We start from the raw sequence: 8,632 nt of genomic DNA, 5'->3' as shown, positions 1-8,632 counted from the left end.
TGTCTTCAGTGATCGTGTTGGGAAGGTGAGCATCATGGAATGCCAGTTTAATAGAACAAAGTATTCTTGCATTGAGGGAGTACTTGAGTGGAGGCCCAATTGTTATCATTTTTTAAATGTTGGTTTTTTTCAATGTTAATCAACATTAATGTTAGTGTTCTCAACAATTAAAAAACATTTTATTATGAAATTGCAAGAGAAATAACTTTAGAATATTTTTCTAATTTCTGGCTCATTCTTCATAGCATTGAAATCCATACCATGTCAAGTTCTCTTTCTCAAAAGGCAGGTGATGAGGACGATTCACATAAAATCAAACAGTAACCACAAAAGTAACCATCCTAGAAACATTACCACTATCTTGTCATATTAACTAACTCACACACATACACACACACAATCTTGTCACATTAACACACACACAATTTGAAATTTTAAGACAATACAAGGCATAAAAGGTATCTTGGTGACAAGTCATCAATTCGTTCTGCACCACTCGCCTAGAGGGAACAGAGCAATTACCCAGAATCCCGTGGTGTTGAGTCAAAGGCAGTGAAAGAAAAGAATGTACCAGAGAACGCCTGGTAACTCTAGCTAGTGACTCAGCTTCTGTCCACAGAATTGAAACTATCCATTCTGTCAGTACCCAAGCCATCATCAAAGGGGAAGCTTAATATTACACAGCTGGGCTGGAGTTCTACAAACACTCAGGGACCGTCAGGGCTGCCCAGCGGTGTGCCCACAATAGAGACAAAACCAGTGCCAGACCCCCAGAGAGGATCCTGCACCCACTGCCTCCCACCAGCCGGCCCTGCCTCCCCCCACACCTCAACCCTAGATTTCCCAACAACCCTCACTCCCACCAGGTGGGAGTCTCTTTCTAGAAAGCCTTCCTTTTTTCTCATCCCTATTTCTGCTGAGGCAAAAAGCAGCCCAGGACTTTAAAAAACAACAACAAATGTTGGATCCTAAAAGCCACATGAGCTGGAGGAATTTTTTTTTTTAAGCTCACAAGACCCTGGAGGTTTCAAAATGGCATCTAGTCAAATGCCATCCGGTCTAACTTTGTTCGTCTCAACCTCCCTCCCATTCTCCAAGGGGTTTCCATTATGACTGCCAAAGCCACCTGCAAACATAGAATCTGGGTCCTTCTTCCTTGCCAAGATTAGTGAGGTGGGACCAAAAGATTAGCTCCGGATTTCAGAGAAGAGGCTAGAAGGGAGGAAAGAGGGGGAGAAGAGAGACCTTCATGGAGGCATGCAAGGACACAGCAGACTCGCCCCATCCCATATCTCAGCCCTTAGGCACTTCCCCCCTCCCCTGGCCAACATCCAGAGAGACTCCAGGCTGGGGAGTCTGTGAATGTGAGGCGGAGATAAGCGGTGCGGAGAAGGAAGCTGGCCCACAGTTATATATGGGCTGCTGCACTGCTCCTGAGAGGAGCCAGGGGAATCTTCCATTTCCAAGCCATTTCTGCACTCAATCCCGCTCCTCAAGATTAAGAATTCTTTCTTGGCTTCCTCCCATTCCCTGGAAGGTAGCTTAAGCAGTTACCTTGAGAACATGAAAACAGCAGTGGGTTTTTGCTGGAGTTTTTTCATGTCTGAAAATCACCCTGACCTTGGACATATGTTTGTTACGAGACTGGGGGAGTAGGAAGCTCCATTCTCCCCTTGCCTTGGGGACCATCACCCCCCCAGCATGCGTGCGTGCGTGTGGGAGAGAAAAGAGAAAGTCTTATCTCCAGCCTGGCCCAGTCCAGCAGGGGATATGCTTGGGGGCCCAAATAAAACCCACAAAAACAAACCCGGGTGCCCTTCCTTCCAGTGCCTGTGGGCAACGGTGGCAGCACCTGGAAGGGCAGAGATGGGAGGAAGGCCTAGTCTAGGAGGACAACCTGCCTGGAACAAGGGGGGTGGGGGGTGGGATGCGGGTGGGGGGCCCTTTTCTCGCAGGCATCCTAACAATGAGGAAGTGTCAGGTAGGGATTAAAAAGAATCAAGGGAAGTTGAAGCATCTAGGGCTGGGAGCTAATCCACTTTCCCCAACACCAGCTGAGTCTTTTTTTTTTTTGTAAATAAACTTTTCTTGTGAATTAAGCATCCTTGTTTGTCCTGTGGACCGTCCAACGCCAGCAGAGCCCCCACAGCACCAGCACCAGCACGGTCTGCAGCAAAGGAATGTCTGCTTTTCTCCGAGCCCGGCCCCAGGGACAGACGCCTAGAAATAATTCTTGAGATGGATTTGGAGCCACTCTGGCTGGAAATGAGAAGTGGCTTTGGATGGGGGCTGTCAGATGTGCTCTGTGACGAGCTAAGGACACTGTCATGCCTCAGTCCCTTTGACCGTACTGTTCAACAGCCTGAATCGCCTTTCTCTGTCTCTCCCTTATTCACTAATAGCCTTTAAGAAAACAGCTCCATGAAGCGCTCGGATCCCCTCACTCCAAAGTCATCTACCACCTTTACACTCGTGTAATAAAATGCGTGTATCTCAGCGTCCACAGACGCTCCCCTGCCGGGTCCAATGGAGTCCCCGGGTGGTACAAACAGCTAACACGTACTGCTCACAAATTGGCTGGAGGTTCAAGTCTACCCAGCGGTGCCACAGAAGAAAGGACTGGCAATCAGTGTCTCCCAGAACCAGTCCTTGAAACCCCTATGGTGTACCCTTCTACTCTAGCACACGGAGTGGCTATGGGTCTGAACCTGCTCCACACAATTGGTGACTGGCCTTGCCTTCTACTGCCCTCCCTCCCGCTCAGTGCCAACTGCTCAATGTCAAGGACTGAGCTGTTTGATCCCCAGCACCCCACCCTGCACAGATCAGACACTCCCAAAGAACTTCATGACTTGAATACACCAGACCCTGAGTAGTCACCTGGTCCGGGCTGACATTCCTTACAGCCACACCCACGCATCCCTTTCTTCATCCCTCAGGTGAATGTCTAACACCTGCCAAGCTTGTGCTGTCTGTCTGTTTGTCCATCTCTCTCTCAGCACATGTTAAATTATTTAATCCATCAGCTAAAAAGCAAGTTCCACTTCCACTGAGGCTTTCATTTAGGACATAACAGATCCCACAGGATCACCGGGCAGAAGTCGAACAGTGGCATCGGAATTTTAGGGGCAGTGAGTTGATGTGAACGGGGGTGAGCTGTTGTGCCGCTTGAAGATGGGCTCGCCATCACTGAACTGTCTGTGAGAAACTGTTTCAAAGCACAAACGCCAAAAACCCTCTTGGCAATGGTACAGGGGGTGCGGTTTCTGTCTCTTTGCCTACATCTGGCCAGATGAGAAGCCAGACCCTCATGAAGATCCCCAGGGGAGACAAACTGGGTAAGATGAAGGTGGGCCCTCTGAGGGCTCCTTCCCAACCCCCCAAGGAGAACCCTAGACCCAGTTCTCACAGAAAATGACTGAGGTGGGATAACCCATTCATCTACGAGCACCATGCTCTGGGCAGACTCAACCAGGAGCTGCTCATTTGGGGGAACAGAAAGGTCTAGAGATCTATTTTTGACCATTAGTCCGTGAAAACACTATGGATCAAAAGAGACCAATGTTCACCCTAATGCGAGCCAGGAGCCCCGGTGGCTGGTTTACAAGCTAACGCATTGGGCTGCTCACCACAAGCTCCGCAATTGGAAACAACCAGCCATTCTGTGGGAGAAAGAGGAAGCTTCCTACTCTGGGAACGAGATACAGGTCTAGAAAAACCATGGGGAAGTTCTATCCTGTCCTATCAGGGCGACTAGAAGTCCGAACAGACTCCATGGATCGGGAGCATTCAAAATACTCAGGGGCACCGGGATGAGCCCCAGCATACCAACAACCCTGAAGATGGCACAGGACCAGGCACCATTACATTCTGTCGTAGAAGGGGGTCACCAGGAGCTGGCACCAAGGCTACAGCAATTAACAGCAGCAGCAATTCTGTGTGAGGGAAGAGCTCTAGGAAGTCTTCCCAGCAGGGGAGAAGATAGTCAGGGGGGGGCGGGGGGGGGGCGGTGAGCTGAGGGTCATGAGAGAAGCCAGCCTGCTCAGAGATCAATAGTACAGATGCCTGGCGGATCTGGTAGGTCCAGAAGCTGCTCTGCTGGGAGGAAAAAGGGAGGAGGTGGGGTGGGGGCCAGAGGGAGGGGGAAAGACTAGAGACCATCATGTATCTCAAGCCTCTTCCCAACTCCCAAATTACAGAATTCTAATCCGAACTCCCCTGCCATCCAACTTGCCCAAATTGTCTGAGATCAGGGACATTTGGAGAGAAACTTGAATTGTATGTCAAGGTATAAACCAAGAAGAAATTGTCAAGTCCAAGCAAGGGATAAATGCTCCTTATCTCTCTAAGACATGCATCAAAGCCGCCTGCTTCTGTCTGCCCAGCTTGGGAAGATGATAATGGGTTTTAATGGCCTGTAAACAATAGGACCAGCCTTTATAATAAAGTTTAACCAATTGATTAAGCCTTTTGGCTTCCGCTCTGCACCCCACCATCTCCCTCCCCATCTTTCAAGCCACAGGCAACCTCCATGGGTCCTCAGGTGGTATCTGGTTGGGGGTGGGGGGTGGGGGTGGTTTTAGGAATAGAGCCGGTGGGGTGACAGCAATGGGTGCCCCTAGAGGAAGTCCAGGAAATTTGTCTCTGTCACATCTGGGTAGAAGGAAGAAGAATCCGTTCTTTCAGAAACTCTGAAGTATAAGAGACATAGTGCACAGACAAATAGATTCAAGAATGGGCTTAAGAACTCACTACCTACTCTGTGCAGAGCACTCGCCCAGGATAAACACAGTGGGTCGAGAAATGACCTGCCGCCAATGGAATCGCAGTGGAGGAGGCTTGCTGGGAAAAGAGATCTATTCATAGCTTCTGATAAGCTTTCACAATGCGATTCACACAGTGCTACACAGATCCAGTCCACTGTTCCCATTTCTTCAGCTTTTCTTTCTCTTTGGGTTATTATGGCCACTTTGGGGTGACCGGGGCAGACAACTGTCATAACATGGAGGAATCAGAAAGAAGAGAAAGAAACAGGGGTACACAGGAAAAAGAAAGCCAAGCCCCTCCCTCCTGTCCTACGCTCTCTCCACACTCAGCCCTGGCTCTGGGGAAGAAAATAATGTATTATCACTAGCGGCCAGAGTCCAGGCCAGAGTCCCAATTCAGGCCACATTGTCTGCCTGCACCAACAGGTCATTATTTTGCTGAACTGTCCAAAATTCTGGCCATCTGGGCTTTTCTATTTGATATAACAACTCCCAATACCCATCAGTCATCCCCTGTACTGTAGAAATATTGTGTGTAATCCTGTGCGCGCTCAGTCACACACACTGGAGATATATCGTAGAGGAAATGCTAAGGTTTTCTGTCCATGGTTCAAAGGTTAACCATCTCTGCCTTTGAAAACACTGATGAATGCCTTCCTTATTTTGTATGTGGAGAACCTTGGATGATTCAGTAAACATTAACTCATGTTGATGCCATAAATAATGTTGCGTGATAACAAAGGATGAACACTATCATCTGCACTTTAAATTTTCCTCACGTTTCCATTTTTTCTTTTTTTAAAATGCAGCCAACGATATCGAAGCTCCTACAGGACACTGGGCCCGGGGGTTTACATGAGGGAGCAAGGTGAAACGGCAAGCCCTGCCTTCAATGAGCTCACAGTCCAGGGGGGAAGACAGAGGAGGGAATGAACTGTTTCCGGGGAAAGGGTGACGTCTACAGGAGATAACTGAGCCCAATTTTAAAAGATCACTATGTGTTTTGCCAAGTGGGGAAAGAAGAGAAAAGGGGGATTCTCTGGAGGTGGGTCAGTAAATTGTGCGCGGTGTACGTGAGCTATCTGGTATGTTCAGATTGACGGAGGAGTGGAGGAGGGCAAAGAATGAGAAATTAAATGGGAGGAGGAGACTGGACTGGGCCTAGGCTACCGAGCCAAGGATGTTTTGCCAAGGAGCTTAGATTTGATCCTATTCACAATGAGGAAACCACGGAGGAATTTAAGCAGATGGAGTGATCAGATTTATAGTCTAGAAAGACGATTCTGACTGCCAGGTAGAGAAATACCGTGGAGCAGGGAGACACTGGATGGAGGCGTTTGCAGAAAGAATCAACGAGGCTGGGTACCCGGCTAGAGGCACGAGAAAACAGGAGCTGTCCGAGAGGATCTTCTCATTTGGACAAAGGGCCCTCATCCAAGATAGAAACCAAGAAGGAAGCAGGAGGCCTGGGTATCGAGAGCCTTGTGACAGAATTTATTTGATGGGAGGCCCAAGCCAAGAACCTAAACTTCTTTCCAGTAGAAACCCTTAGGCTTGCAATGTCAGCATCAACCAGTGAACGAATGCAGTCGTTGTGCATCTACTTGTGTTACACACATTCACCTTTTATCTTGTTGAAATTGCAAGACCACCTGGGGAAAATGCCTTTCGACTTCCCATAGGGCCTAGTGCCGTTCTGGGCACGTAAGTGTTCGATGTTTGCTAAGGAGCTCCTAAGAACCTGCTAGACATTCCTTAACCTGCATCACAAGACCCTCCAGTTCATCTTTAATTTCTAATAGGGTTGTTGTGGTTATTGTTTTTAATAATTCCTGATAAAATAATCAGGTGCTATCGAGTCACTTCAGACTCATGGTAATTCCATGTGTGTGAGAGTGGAACTGTGCTCCCAAGGGTTTTCAATGGCTTGTCACCAGGCCTTTCTTCCAAGGCACCTTGGAGTGGACACTACCCATCCATCTGTTGCTTAGCAGCCAAGCACATGAACTGTTTGCAACACCTAGATTGAGTAATTCCTAGATGTTTGGATTTTAGTCTAAAAAATTTTTAGCTCACGGAGGAACACAGCCTTGCCAATTTTTTTTTTCCCCTACTAAGGATATTCTAAAACCCACTGCCATCTACTACCAGTTTCTTAAGAGAAACGACATTTAATATAGATGCTAAAAGTCAGATGACTATCATTTTAAGATTAAGAATAATCCCTCAAATTAAATCACTCTCTCAACCAAAGAGACAGCACTTTTGACTCTCTGGGCCCAATCATTCTTCCCTCCTGGAGGGAGGTGGGTATCCATTGTAGAGTGTCCGGCAACATCACTGGCTACTCTCCATTAGATGCCAGGAGCACGGAGCCAGTGGTGACAACTACCAACTAAATATCTCCAGACATTTCCCAAGCAGCCCCTGGGGGCAAAATTGAGAAGGGCTTAATTAAATCAAGTAAGCTGTATTAGTTGAGCTTATCTTGAGTTATCTTGTCTTGATCTGTGAGGCCAATGGAAAGCTTATCTCAGGCTAGCATCAGTCCATAACCAGTCTTTGGGAACAGGAGGCATAGAAGTAACTTAAAAAAAAACACCTGACTGTCCATTCTCATTGCGACCCTATAAGACAGAGTAGAATTGGCCCTGTGGGTTTCCAGACTGTAAATCTTTATGAGTGTGGAAAATGTCACCTTTCTCCCCATAGAGGTACAGAGTGTGGGATATGAAACCACACTGGAACCCACATCCCAGTTGGGCCTTTAGCTCACTGCCAAGTTAGTGCCCGAGGTCCCTCCTCTCCTCACCCACAGAATGAGGACAACGATCCCCACCTCATCAAAGGAGTCCATGGAATAGAGGTAACACACTGAGCAGCACAACTGGCTACTGAGGTGGGGGTACGGGTGGGGTGATCATTATTAACAATGTTAATAATTACTTCATGCACACATAGCACTGTCAGGGGCACTTAATAGTGATAGAAACTCAGATGGAGGACTTTCTGGGTAAAGAGATTTACACCTAAGGGAACAGTAGGTCTTCAGGCAAATTTTATTGGCTGGCTGTCTGAGCCCTGGGAGAAAGACCGGGCTTTCTACTCCCGTAAACAGCCAGTCTCAGACACCCCAGGCTGGGTCACTATGAGTCAGCGAGGCCTTGATGCGGGGTTAATCTCTGGGCCCTCAGAGGAGACTGGACTGGTGGTGTAACAGTTATGGGTCGAGCTTCGCTATGCAAGGGCAGCAATTCAAAACCACCAGTGGCTCCTTGGGAGAAAGATGGTGGTGCCTTTTACTCCCATAAACAATTACAGTCTCGGAAACTCGCGGGGCTGGTTCTGTCCTGTCCTATAGAATTGCTCTGAGTCAGCCCTGAACTCAATGACAGGATGAGAGAAAGACGGGCTTTCTTCTCCCATAAACAGTGACAGTCTCAGAAACGCAGAGGCGCTTCTACCCTGTCCTTTAAGGTCATTATGAATCAGCATTAACTCGGTAACAGTGAGTTTAAATGAGCCCTCAGCCACCCTATTGTGCCCAGTTCCTTTCACGCACCCTGCCATATCTAAAGCCTCCCATCTTGAACCAGAATTGGCAGGGATGAAACCTCTGAACCACCCTCTCCCCTGGGTCCCCTGAGTGGACGCTGTGGGACCCTCTAGTGAGCCATTTTAAAGCCACCGTCCCTGCCTGGGTTTGTGCATAACCTTCACCTTCAGCTAGAACACTGCAGGCTGTGTAGGTCCAGTCCTTAAAGAGGCCCATTCCCCATCTGTTTGTATTCTGTCTTGATTGTGTATGATTGTCTGTATATGAAACCCAGATTAGGTAAACCTACAGAGACAACTGGATCAATAGA

The sequence above is a fragment of the Echinops telfairi genome, unplaced genomic scaffold (assembly GCF_000313985.2).
Source record: "Echinops telfairi isolate 266 unplaced genomic scaffold, ASM31398v2 ScPeMD7_18;HRSCAF=68, whole genome shotgun sequence".
Classification (NCBI taxonomy): domain Eukaryota; kingdom Metazoa; phylum Chordata; class Mammalia; order Afrosoricida; family Tenrecidae; genus Echinops; species Echinops telfairi.
Note: the sequence above shows the minus strand (reverse complement) of the source record.